The sequence below is a fragment of the Lithobates pipiens genome, unplaced genomic scaffold (assembly GCF_037356315.1).
Source record: "Lithobates pipiens isolate NorthernLeopardFrog02 unplaced genomic scaffold, aLitPip1_a1.2 Scaffold_23, whole genome shotgun sequence".
NCBI classification, from domain to species: Eukaryota; Metazoa; Chordata; class Amphibia; order Anura; family Ranidae; genus Lithobates; species Lithobates pipiens.
In genome coordinates, this window is record NW_027507785.1 from 256,049,786 (window position 1) to 256,063,828 (window position 14,043).

At 44.3% G+C, this 14,043-nt stretch overlaps 1 protein-coding gene across 4 annotated transcripts in view; it reads left to right on the top strand.

Moving 5' to 3' along the window:
• Positions 1 to 14,043, top strand: part of SLC35A3 (solute carrier family 35 member A3) — a 105,706-nt gene that overhangs the window by 73,644 nt on the left and 18,019 nt on the right. The window lies entirely within an intron of this gene.

The following is a 14,043-nucleotide window of genomic DNA, read 5'->3' on the forward strand; positions in this document are numbered from 1 at the left end:
AGTGCTCTGAGAGGTTTTTCTTTCCATTAAGGTTTGGGATTCATGATTTGGATATATTCAGGAGTAGTTTTGAACTGTAACCAACAAGACCAGGTGGTGGTGTGTTTGGAGATGTTGTCAGGAGAGATGGCTATGAGTTCTTCCATTTTGGCAATTGTGTACATTTTTCTAAACCAGTCTGATTGGTGGGGTGTGGGTTTTGCCCCATAATATTGGGACACATCGCTTGGCAGCGTTCATCATGTGCATAGCGAGGAATTTGAAGTAAGCGCTCCTGGGTATAGTGATATGGTATAGGAGAAAAATGGAAATTAAGTTGTGGACTTTGCGCCAGAAATTTTGAATGATGGAGCATTACCACAAGATGTGGAGAAGGGATCCTGGTTCAGACCTGCATCTCCAACATTTATTGGAAGTTGATGGGGCGAACTTGTGGTTAATGGATGGCGCTCTGTACCACTTTGTGAGTACTTTGTATCCATTTTCCTGTGTTGACACCTTTATTGAACCCTTAAGAATGTTTTCAAATATTCGTTCCCATTGTGTGTCTGTGAGATCTTGGGATAATTCCTTCTCCCAGGACTGGCATTTTTTTGGGGGTATTTGGCAAAGAATAATGAGTAGATGGTTGAGACCACATGTCTCTGTGGTGTGTTTTCCGAGCATAGGGAGTCTAAGGGGGTAATTTGGCGGGTCCAGAGCAATTTGTGGGTTGGGTCTGAGAGAAAATGCCGTATTTGAAGGTATGTACATAGTGGGAGCTTGAGGTCTTTCATTTGGGGTACTAGCTCTTCTCGTCTTAGCAATGTGGCCTTATTGAAGAATTGTTTGACCAGAATGTGTTTGTGGCCAGGAATTTGATAAGAATGTTTGGACATTCACGGGGGGGATTCAGGGTTAAGACGGAATGGTATCATGGGGCCTGGACTGGATGAAAGAGAGTGTTGGTTTTCGTTTCGTGAAAGCAGCGTAATGTAGGACCTATGAGTAAGTGATTGAATGTAGTGGGTGGAATATGTTTAGGTAGTAGCCATGGTGTAGTGGCCAGGAGTTGCGAGGAGATGGATTCTTCTAACGTAACCCATTGCTTTGTGGACATGTGGATATTCCAGTCCACTGTTCTGGTGAGGAGGCATGCTCTGTGGTAATTGCGTATATCAGGGAGACCTATGCCTCCTTTGAATCTGGGGCGTACGAGTTGTTCGTATTTAATGCGTGGGCATTTATTGTGCTATAGGAATTTAGTACAAATTGCTGTAGGTGGAGAAAAGGGTAGGAGGTAGGTGAATAGGGATGGCTTGCATTATATATGAGTCTGGGTAAAACATTCATTTTTAGGATAGCGGCTCTTCCAAACCATGAGAAAGAGGGCATATCCCATTTTTGTCAATCATTTTTAATCGAGGACAGTAGGGGTTTTTCAAGTGAAGGGTAAGTTGATTTTGGCATAGCGAAACTATCTTTTGGCAGTGAAATATTCAGGGCGTACAATTTATAATTTTGAGGTTGGAAATATGTTAGAAATGGGGAAAAATCTTTTAATAGGTTTGGGATTGTGACATGTGGTTCGGAGAGGGTCAGTAAAATGTCGTCTGCAAAGGCGGTTTTAAATTCGTGTCCAGAGACCGAATTTCCCCGTATACTTGGGTTGCTTCTGATGCAGTTAAGGAATGGTTCTAATGTGAGTATATAGAGAATGGTTGTTGGGGGCAGCCCTGGCGGGTCCCATTTCTGATAGAGAAGGCTTTTGACAGTTGGCCATTGACTTTCACTTGTGCTGTAGGACTTGGGTAGAGGGTAGGATCATGTTAAGCATATTATCACCAAGTCCCAGTGATCGTAGGGTTTTAGCCATGTAGTCCCAGGCCACCCTGTCAAACACCTTCTCTGCATCTAATGAAAGGAAGAAGCCGTTTTGTTTGGAGGAAGTCATCCAGGAATGACGATTAATAGCTTTGAAGGTGTTGTCCCAGGCCTCACGTCCAGGAACAAAACCCATTTGGTCTGTGGACACCAATGAGGGGATGTATGGCAGAAGGCGATTTAGATTTTAGAATTTTGGCAAAGAGCTTGGTGTCCACATTGAGGAGGGGGATGGGACAGTATTTGGAAACTATGGTGGGATCTTTGCCTTCTTTAGTTGTTATGTGAGCTTCTAGAAGGCGGTGTGGTGGAAGTGTTGGAGAAGTTAAAGATTTGAATGTGGAAAGAAAGGGGGTTGCGAGTATGTCTTTGAATGTTTTATAATAAGCAGCCGTATAGCCATCCAAGCCAGGGCTCTTCATCGCTTTCATTTGTTTGATTGCTAGGGTTAGTTCCTCCTTTGGAGATGGGGCTCTCTAGGGATTGGGCTATATCTTGAGATAGTGGTTTCAGAAAGTCGTGTATGAGTGTCTGTCTGGGTGTGGTGGGTTCCTGGTGTGAGTTTGTATGGTTCAAGTTGTATAGGTCGGCGTAGTAGCATTCGAAACTTGTAGTTATGTCTTCGTTACTTGTGGCGAGAGTACCGTTGGGTTTTTTGACTTGTCTTACCACATTCAGAGCTCTCTTGGGCCATAAAGCCCTGGCCAGAAGAGCTCAGTTTTTGTTGCCATGTTTGTAAAATAATTAACGTGTCAGAGTAAGTTTACGATTTGTTATTTTGTGTAGCTCATCTAATAGTAGGGCTCTTACCTGAGTGAGTTCTTGTAAGGTTTGTGTGGCTTGGGTCTTTTTGTGAGCTGCTTCCAGCTTTTTGATTTGATTGGTCAGAACATTGATGTGTGCTTGCTTCTGTCGTTTTCATTTGGATGAGAGAGTTAGGAGTTCCCCTCTTATAGTGCATTTGTGCACTTCCCATTGAATTGGGGCATGGGTTGACAAATTTGCTTGGAATCTAGGAGCCAGCTAAAAAAGTTAGGAGCCAGGTCCGTGACGGCGATCTGGACCTGTCCCTGGCCTGACATGGAGACGAGTGAGGGGAAGATAGCCCCCAGCCCCCCACATATGAGATCACCTTTCATTGGACACACCACTCGAGTGCTAAATGGCCGCTGTGATTGGTCATTTAGCATGATCTGTGATTGGCTGTATCCAAGGGACACGGCCAACACAGAACTTCCCCGATGCTCGCCCATGGCGGCGTGCAGAGGGGACGTAAACAGGAGGATGTCTAGGGACGCCCTCCCGGCAATTGGTGTCCGCGCTGTAGACATCTTTCGTCTATAGCGCGGGCACGAAGTGGTTAACAAAAGAATGTGACTATTATTTCCGACATATTCCCGCTCATTTACTGCCATTTCCCTGCTAAGGGTTCGATCAGGTCCGCCTGAAAAACTGACAGGTGAACCTGATCAGACAGCCCTTGTGAAAGGGGTCAAGCAGGGAGGATTACAAATAATATTTTTTTTTTTCCTTAATTAAAATAATTTTTTTTTTTACTTTTTACAAAAAAAAAAAAAAAAAATTACAAAAAAAAATAAAAAAATTATATATATATATATATATATATATATATATATATATATATATATATATATATATATATATATATATATATATATATATTAAATTAATAAATAAATTTAATAATATATATATAATATAATGAGAAGCCATTTACCAGCCACCACACTCACCGTTGGGCAAAAAACAGGCAGGGGAGCTTCACTCCATTAGGAATTAGCATTATTGGAATAGGGTGTCATTTCTACATCCACCACAAGATGGCGCCAGACTACCGAAAGATTTTAGAAGGCCGCAAAGCCGCGGCCTCAATTACTGGCCGGCGCGGCCCGATGGAATTGCGCGGCGGAGTTCGGGGTCCAAATGGAGACAGGATACCCCAGCAGCGTTGCCCCAGTCGCCAGGACACGAAATCTAGGCGCAAATGCGACCTGGCGACCGGGGTTTGTCGAGCCCTGAATTAGGGGATGTACATCTGGTGTGTTGTTTGTTTGGAAGAACGATTCGATGCATGAGTGTATGTGGTCTAGGTTGGTTTTGTCTGTCAGTAGGGAATCATCTAGGCGCCGCACTTTCGATCTTTTGACTGTCTCTGGGAAGGTCAGTGAGATGGAGATGGGATGATGATCAGATATGTACATGGGTTCAATTGTGGCTTTGGTTAGGAGAGCCAAGTCCTGTTGGGTTAGGCTGAATTAATCAATTCTGGAGTATCGATTGTGTGGGTTTGAGAAATATGTGTAGTCTTTGTCTCCTGGATGGAGGGTGTGCCATGTGTCGTGCAGTAGAAGAGCGTGTAATTGGCAATGTATATGGTGTAGTGCTCGGAACGTGAGGGAAGACGTACTTGTGGACAAGTCTAGAATGGTGTTGAGGGGGACATTAAAGTCTCCTCCTAGGATCAGTATGCCTGATTGAAAGGAAGAAAGGAGAGAGGCTTTTTTACGGAAGAATAGGACTTGTTTCACATTCAGGGCATAGGTGTTGGCCAGGGTGATTGGTCTGTTCAATAAACGGCCTTTGAGAATTAACCACTTCAGATCCGCGCTATTGCCAAATGACGGCATTAGCGCGGACCTACATTTTCAGGACTACGTCTATTGACGTCGTCCTGGTTACGAGCGGCCTGCGCGCCCCCTGAGGGGCGCGCGCGGCGCGCTCTGAGATCGGCGAGTCCGTGAGACTCGCCTGATCACCGATCCGTGTAAGGGGTCGATCCCGACCCCTTATCACGTGATCAGCTGTCAGCCAATGACAGCTGATCATGTGATAGAACGGAGCCGGTAATCGGCTATTATTCCTCCTCGCGCTGACAGCGCGAGGAGAGAAAAAAAAAGCCGATCACCGGCGGCCGTGATCGGGACATCAGTCCCGATCACGGCCATCAATACATGTGCCCACCTGCCACCTGCCTGTGCCCACCTGCCTCCCGCAGTGCCATCCTGAAGTAAAATAAAAGAAAAAGTAAGTGCCCCCCGTCAGTGCCCCCCGTCAGTGCCCATAGTGCCCACAGTGCCACCCACAGTGCCACCCACAGTGCCACCCACAGTGCCACCCCACAGTGCCACCCACAGTGCCACCCAATCTGCCTCAAAGGTGCTGCACCCCAGTGCCGCCCATCAGTGCCCAGCAGTGCCGCCCATCAGTGCCCAGCAGTGCCGCCCATCAGTGCCCAGCAGTGCCACCTATCAGAGCCACCTATCAGTGCCACCTATCAGTGCCCATCAGTCCCATCTATCTGTGGTACCTATCAGTGCCCATCCGTGCCACCCATCCGTGCCACTTATCCGTGCCACCCATCCGTGCCATCTTATCTGTGCCCATCTTTGCCCATCAGTGCCGCCTTATCTGTGCCCATCGGTGCCGCCTTATCTGTGCCTATTAGTGCCGCCTTAACTATGCCTATCAGTGCCCACCAGTGCAGCCCATCAGTGCCCACCAATGCAGCCCATCAGTGCCCACCAATGCAGCCCATCAGTGCCCACCAATGCAGCCTATCAGTGCCGCCTAATCAGCGCACTTCAATGAAGGAGAAAAATGACCCGTTTGCAAAATTTTATAACAAACTATTAAAACATGATTTATTTATTTATTTTTTTTGCATCTTTTTTTGTTTGTTTAGCAAAAAATAAAACTCCGAGCTGTAACTAAATACCACCAAAAGAAAGCTCTATTTGTGGGAAAAAAATGATAAAAATTTCATTTGGGTACAGTGTTGTATGCCCGCGCAATTGTCACTCAAAGTGCATCAGCGCTGAAAGCTGAAAATTGGTCTGGGACTGAGGGGGGTTTAAGTGCCCAGTAAGCAAGTGGTTAAATAATGACAATCCGTGTCCGCCATCGAGTTAGTTATTTCTATGGGGCAATGTTTATCTATTAGTATTGAGACTCCTTTTGATTTTGAGTTGGGGTTTGAAGAGTGGAAGGCCATTGTATAATGCGTATTGTCTAATTTAGGTTGGCAATTTCTAAGGAGATGGGGAAGCTTGCATACGAACTACGGGGGGAGATCGCCCAAATAGGCGAACGCACTGATGTATTGGAAACTAAATTCGATGACCTGATACAATACGTTCATGTTTTAGAAGAAGAGTGTCCCCGAGGCCATAGGTGACGGAGAACTCCGACCATACCTACTGAATCTTTTTAACATCGTGGCTCCTCTGATTCCAGATATAGACTGGAGACTAGATAGGGCACACAGGTCACTGGCTCCCAAGCCCCCTGCAGGAGCGACATTATAGTACGCTTCCATTATTACGATGGCAATGAAGCCTTAATCATGGCTACTCGTAATAAATCTCGGCTGGAGTTCAAGGGGGCTAAAATACAAATCTTTAGCGACCTGTCTCCTATAACTTGCAAAATGTCGCAGCTTCCGCCCAGTGACTACACACCTGCAAAACCATAATTTCCCGTACCGCTGGGGATTCCCCTTCCCCCTGTCCGCCTCGAAGGATGGAGTCCAATACTCCATGAAGGATCTTCAGCAGAGTGAGGCATTCTCATTCTTCTCCCCCCCCACATAAGATGTACTCCAGATTGCACTACCTCTTTGTCACAGCCCCCTTACTGTCATCCTCTGTAGCCTCAGAATTAAATCCTATTACTTGGTCAGATCACGCCTCTCTTCAACTTGACCTCACACTTTCCACATCCACGCCTAGAATATGCCATTGGAGACTTAATGACTTTCTCTTACGTAACCCCACCACTGCAGCTCAATTGTCTCAAGACCTAACCGAATTCTTTCAACTGAATGACAAGTCTGTGGCGGACGTGTCCACCCTATGGGAGGCTCATAAGGCATATATTAGAGGCCTATGTATCTCAGCTGGCTCCCGCTTAAAGAGGGACTCGGCAGTCCAGAGATTCAATATTCTCTCTCAGCTACATAAGGCAGAGGGTCTGCTTCTGGCCTTCCCTACGGGGTCTACAAAATAGGGGATAGATTTACGGCATTTTTATAATTTTTACGTTTTTTTTTTTTTTTTTTACTAGTAATGGCGGTGATCAGCGATTTTTTTTTTTTTTATTTTTTTTTTTCCCCCCCCCCAAGGGGATAAATGTGTTTCTAACTGGGGGGGGTGACTGACAGGGAGTACAGAGAGATTGCTGTTTCTGATCACTAGGAACAAACGATCTCTCACTACCCCCCTGACCCTCTGATCTGTTTGTTTACATTGACAGGTCCCCGTTCTGGCTCTCTGTGGAGCAATTGCGGGTGGCTGGCAGACATTTCGGCCGCACGCATCGGCTTTGTCGCCATGTGCGGCCCACTGTATCTATTGCGCAATAGAGCCGACCTGCCGCAGTATAACGGCGGCTGGTTGGCAAGTAGTTATATACCACCAAAAGAAAGCTTTATCTGTGTGGGGAAAAAAAGGATAAAAATGTCATGTGGGTGGGTACACATGACTGCGCAATTGTCATTCAAAGTGCAACACCCCTGAAAATTGGCCTGGGCAGGAAGGGGGTGAAAGTGCCCCATAGGCAAGTGGTTAAAATGGCGTCATCATCCACATACAGAAATATAAGTGACTATGTAAATGAAACAGCATGTGTTTAGTTTAGTATTACTTTAGATGTTTAGTTGTGTGTATGGTAGCGGAAGAAACACATTTTCTTACCTAAGCCCTACTCCTGTATGCTCCCGCCAGGCTAAAAGACCCAGCATCTGCGCCCTCTTCTCTCCTATGCGCCTGCTGTTGCTTGTCCTCTGTATTGGACATGATGACACCAAGGGACAGTCTACAAGCAAGAGCATAGAGGAGACGGGGGGAGAGCACTGGCTTGCAGAAAAGTGAGGATCAGGTAATTAAAACTGGTTTTCCCAGTGTCATGGGCATTAACAGGCATTTAAGCCTTGTATTACAGGTGGAGCTCCACAAAGGAGGATATTTAATTTCCCCAGAGATAGGCTTTAGGTTTTCAGGGATGCTTGATCTGGCCACCACCCTCTTTGCTAATTCTTTTATTTCTGCTATCAATGCACACCATTGTTTTTAACCACTTCAGCCCCGTAAAGTTTTACCCCTTTAATAACCAGACCATTTTTTTTTCAATACAACACTGCATTACTTTAACCACTTAAAGCGGGATTCCACCCTAAAGTGGAACCTCCGCTGATCGGATCCCTCCCCCCCCTCCGGTGTCACAATTGACACCTTTCAGGGGGGAGGGGGGTGGAGATACCTGTCAAAGACAGGTATTTTCACCCACTTCCGGGCATAGACTCCCGTGGGAGTCTATGCCATTTCCTGCCCTGCCGCGCTGTCTGCTGGGACACACACGGGTCCCAGTGACAGCGCGGAGATTTCCTATTGCGCGGCGCGGCTCGCGCATGCGCAGTAGGGAACCGGGAAGTGAAGCCGATTCGCTTCACTTCCTGATTCCCTCACCTAGAATGGTGGCGGCAGCAGCCGAGAGCCGAGCGATCGATCGGCCTCGGCTGCCGGCATCGCTGGAACCCGGGACAGGTGAGTGTCCATTTATTAAAAGTCAGCAGCTGTAGTATTTATAGCTGCTGGCTTTTAATATTTTTTTTTTTGGTGGAATCCCTCTTTAAGGACCGAGCCTCCTTTCTGAGATTTGTTTACGAGTTAAAAAAACGTTTTTTTTTTTTTGGGTAGAAAATTACTTAGAACCCCCAAACATTTTTTTTTCTAAACCCTAGAGAATAAAATGGCAGTCGTTGCAATGCTTTCTGTCACACCGTATTTCCTCAACGGTCTTGCAAACGCTTTTGTTTTTTTTTGTGGAAAAAATACACTTTTTTTTTTTTTAATTAAATAAGACAACAGTAAAGTTAGCCGATTTTTTTTTTTTTTATATTGTGAAAGATAATGTTACGCCGAGTAAATTGATACCCAACATATCACGCTTCAAAATTGCGGCCGCTCGTGGAATAGCGACAAACTTTTACCCTTAAAAATCTCCATAGGCAACGTTTAAAAAATTCTAGAGGTTGCATGTTTTGAGTTAGAGGAGGTCTAGGGCTAGCGATCGTGGTGATACCTCACATGCGTGGTTTGAATACCATTTTCATATGCGGGAACTACTCACGTATGCTTTCGCTTCTGCATGCAAGCTCGTCAGGACAGTGTGCGTTTTTAAAAAATAATGTACTTTTTTTTTTTTTTTTTTTTTTTTTTTTTTTTTTTACACGGTTTTCAAAAAGACCTCAGATCTCATATTTACACTAAAACGCAATTGACATTTAAAAAAATACAAAAAAAATGGCCCTTTTAAGAGCTGTGACGTTTTGACGTCGCTTCTGCCCTGCATTGTTATGGAGATGGGTGGGGGCCATCTTCCCCTCACTCGTCTCAATACCTAACAGGAGACAGGACGTGATCACCTCCGCCGCTGCCAACTGCTCCGGTAAGCAGAAGAGGGTACCAGATTTCTGCCGATAATAGTGATCTTGTGGCAAATCCGCCGCAGAGACCACTTTTATCTTGTAGTGGATCGCCCGCTGAAGAGGAGGATACCGGGGTTATGAAACATACCCAATAAAAAAAAATTAAAAATTAAATTTCTTCATCAGTTTAGGTCAATATGTATTCTTCTACGTATTTTTGTTAAAAAAAAAAAAATAAAAAATCCCAATGTGTGTATATTGATTGGTTTGCACAAAAGTTATAGCGTCTACAAAATAGGGGGGATAGATTTGTCTATTTAGTAATGGCGACAATCAGCGATTTTTAGTAGGACTGTGACATTGCAACAGAAACCAGTGATGTTATTACAGTGATCGGTGCAAAAAAAAGTGTTGACACTGTATAAATTACACTGGCAGGGAAGGGGTTAATACTAGGGGCAATCAAAGGGTTAAGTGTGCCCTTAGGAGGTGCTTTCTTGCTGTGTGGGGAATGGGCTCACTGTGAACAGAGAGATTCCTGTTCCTGCTTAGCAGGAATACAAGATCTCTGTTCATACCTGACAGGACACTGATCTGCCTTGTTTACATCAGCAGACCGCTGTCCTGTCTCTCTGGAGAGCAATCACGGGTGGCCGGTGGACATCGCACCCGCCAGACCCGCTAATTGGTTACCCTTGTGGCCAATCCGTGCGCGAGTGCCCACGGCGGCTATTGCACAAAATGACATACAGGTTTTGCGCAATAGAGCCGACCTGCCGCTGTATATGTATGGCGGCCAGTCGGAAAGTGGTCAAAGACACCCATTCACATTAGATGATTATCTCCAAATTCATCCAATTTCCACTCCTAATGCAGCTTTTCAAAGTAATAGCTTGGCATATAGCCTATTTCATATCCTAACGGACAACTCTTAAAGCTTATCCACACCCAAAAAAAAACAAGAGTTGAAATATTGCAGCTTACCAATCTTTAGATGTATAGTTACTATGCAGAAACGTGAATACTACGTTTTAAATTAATTCATACTGTATGTGCATTTATGAAAAATTTACATTGGCACGCTATTTAGCTTTACTTATCTTTTGAGTACGACTCTTCAGCCTTAAAATTTGATGGTAACTTATACCCGAGCCTTTTATATTCCTCTCTTCTACATGTCTGTTATTAGTTATGCTCACTTAGGAGTCGGAAAGGGTGTGTGAGGTCAGCGGACAGGACGGCCACTGTTGGGTACAGTGGATCTAAAAAGTCCACACAGCCCTGTTAAAATGTCAGGTTTCTGTGATGTAAAGAAATTCGAGAAAGATAAATAATTGCAGAACTTTTTCCACCTTTTTAATGTGACCTATAAACAGTACAGCTCAGTCAAACTAAAAACTGAAATCATATAGGTTAAGGGAAGTAGGATTAAAAAACTAAAATTAATATGGTTACATATTGACTGGTATTTTGAACTGTTCATAATTCCCTCTACCTTGACTAAGGCACCTGTTCCAGCTGAAGAAAAACGGCCCCAAAGCATGATGCTGCCACCGCCATGCTTCACTGTGGGTATGGTGTTCTTTTTGGTGATATGCAGTGTTGTTTTTGCGACAAACCTATCTTTTGGAATTATGGTAAAAAAGTTGAACCGTGGGAATATGGGAGACTGTTGTCACTACACAGCCAGTACTTGCCAGATACAGTGGTGTGAAAAAGTGTTTGCCCCCTTCCTCATTTCCTGTTCCTTTGCATGTTTGTCACACTTGTGTTTCGGAACATCAAACCAATTTAAACAATAGTCAAGGACAACACAAGTAAACACAAAATGCAATTTGTAAATGAAGGTGTTTATTATTAAAGGTGAAAAAAAAATCCAAACCATCATGGCCCTCTGTGAAAAAGTGATTGCCCCCTAAACCTAATAACTGGTTGGGCCACCCTTAGCAGCAACAACTGCAACCAAGCGTTTGCGATAACGTGCAATGAGGCTTTTACAGAGTCCTGGAGGAATTTTGGCCCACTCATCTTTGCAGAATTGTCCTAATTCAGTTACATTAGAGGGTTTTCGAGCATGAACGGCCTTTTTAAGGTCATACCACAACATCTCAATAGGATTCAGGTCAGGACTTTGGCAAGGCCACTCCAAAGTCTTCATTTTGTTTTTCTTCAGCCATTCGGTGGTGGACTTGCTGGTGTGTTTAGGATCATTGTCCTGCTGCAGAACCCAAGTTCGTTTCAGCTTGAGTACACGAACAGATGGTCGGACATTCTCCTTCAGGATCTCTTGGTAGACAGCAGAATTCAAAGTTCCTTTTATCACGGCAAGTCTTCCAGGTCCTGAAGCAACAAAACAGCCCCAGACCATCACACTACCACCACCATATTTTACTGTTGGTATAATGTTCTTTTTATGAAATGCAGTGTTCCTTCTATGCCAGATATACTTGGACACACACCTTCCAAAGAGTTCCACTTTTGTCTCATCGGTCCACAGAATGTTGTCCCAAAAGTCTTGGGGATCATCAAGATGTGTTGTGGAGAAATTGAGACGAGCTTTGATGTTCTTTTTGCTCAGCAGTGGTTTTCTCCTTGGAACTCTGCCATGCAGGCCATTTTTGCCCAGTCTTTTCCTGATGGTGGAGGCATGAACGCTGACCTTAACTGAGGCAAGTGAGGCCTGCAGTTCCTTGGACGTTGTTGTGGGGTCTTTTGTGACCTCTTGGATGAGTCGTCGCTGCGCTCTTGGGGTAATTTTGGGCGGCCGGCCACTCCTGGGAAGGTTCACCACTGTTCCATGTCTTCGCCATTTGTGGATAATGGCTCTCACTGTGGTTCGCTGGATTCCCAAAGCTTTGGAAATGGCTTTATAACCCTTTCCAGACTGATAGATCTCAATTACTTTCTTTCTCAATTGTTCCTGAATTTCTTTGGGTCTCGGCATGATGTGTAGCTTTTAAGGATCTTCTGGTGGACCTTACTGTGTCAAGCAACTCCTATTTAAGTGATGCCTTGATTGTGAACAGGTGTGGCAATAATCAGGCCTGGGTGTGGCTAGAGAAATTGAACTCAGGTGTGGACAACCACAGTTATAGTATGTTTTAACAAGGGGGGCAATCACTTTTTCACACAGGGCCATGATGGTTTGGATTTTTTTTCACCTTTAATAATAAACACCTTCATTTACAAATTGCATTTTGTGTTTACTTGTGTTGTCCTTGACTATTGTTTAAATTGGTTTGATGTTCCGAAACACTTAAGTGTGACAAACATGCAAAGGAACAGGAAATGAGGAAGGGGGCAAACACTTTTTCACACCACTGTATTCCTGCAGCTCCTTATATTTTGCTGTAGGCCTCTTGGCAGCCTCCCGGACCAGTTTTCTTCTTGTCTTTTCATCAATTTTGGAGGGACGTCCAGTTCTTGGTAATGTCGCTGTTGTACCATATTTTCTCCACTTGATGATGACTGTCTTCGCTGTGTTCCGTGGTATATCTAATGCCTTGGAAATCCTTTTGTACCCTTCTAACTGATACCCTTTAACAATGAGATCCCGCTGATTCTTTGGTAGCTCTCTGCTGACCCTAACTTTTGTTGTAGTATGCAACTAAGAAAATGTCAGGAAAGACCTACACAGTTGAATTTTATTTGGGGATTAATCAGAGGCACTTTAACCACTTGCCAACCACTGAACACCAATATACGTCGGCACAATGGCAGTGGTGGGCAAATGAGCGTACCTGTACATCCCTTTTTAAGAGCCGGGGCTAGCAGGACCACCACGTACATCGTGACAGTGCCCCGGCATTGTAAACAAGGCATTTCCTCGTTCTGGTTTGTGTCATGACAGAGATCACCGCTGCCATCGGGAACAGCAATTGCTGTCATGTGACTTGAAGCCCATCCCCCTCACTGTTAGAATCGCTCCCTAGGACACACTTAACCCCTTCACTGCCAGTGTCATTTACACAGTAATCGGTGCATTTTTATAGCACTGATTGATGTATAAATTACAAGGATCCCAAAATAGTGTCAAAAGTGTCCGATGTGTCCACCATAATGTCACAGTCCTGATAAAAATCGCAGATCGCCACCATTACTAATATAAAAAAAATGCCATAAAACTATCCATTATTTTGTAGATGCTATAACTTTTGCGCAAACCAATCAAACGCTTTTTGCGATTTTTACCAAAAATATGTAGAAGAATACACATTGGCCTAAACTAAAGAGAATTTTTTATATATATATTTTGGGGGGATATTTTATTATAGCAAAAAGTAAAAAAAATAAGTTTTTTTTTTTCAAAATTGTCGCTTTTTTTTTTTTTTTTTTTTTTGGGTTTATAGCGCAAAAAACAAAAACCGCAGAGGTGATCATATACCTCCAAAAGAAAGCTTTATTTGTGGGGAAAAAAAGGACGCCTATTTTATTTGGGTGCAATGTCACAAGACCGCACAATTGTCAGTTAAAGTGACGCAGTGCCGAATCGCAAAAAGTGCTCTGTTCAGGAAGGGGGTAAAATCTTCTCGGGATTGCTTAATTCTGGACACAGCTACAGTTCTAAGAGGGTGTGCACACTTATGCAACCACATTATTTTCGTTCTTTATTTTTACTCAGTACCGTCCATATACTACCCTAGCTTAGAGGCAGCCAGGCCAACCAAAGAACGTTCACCCCAGCCGGACTGTCTGCAGGTCACAGGTGAGTCCTGGTCTGGACACCCTGTCCTCTC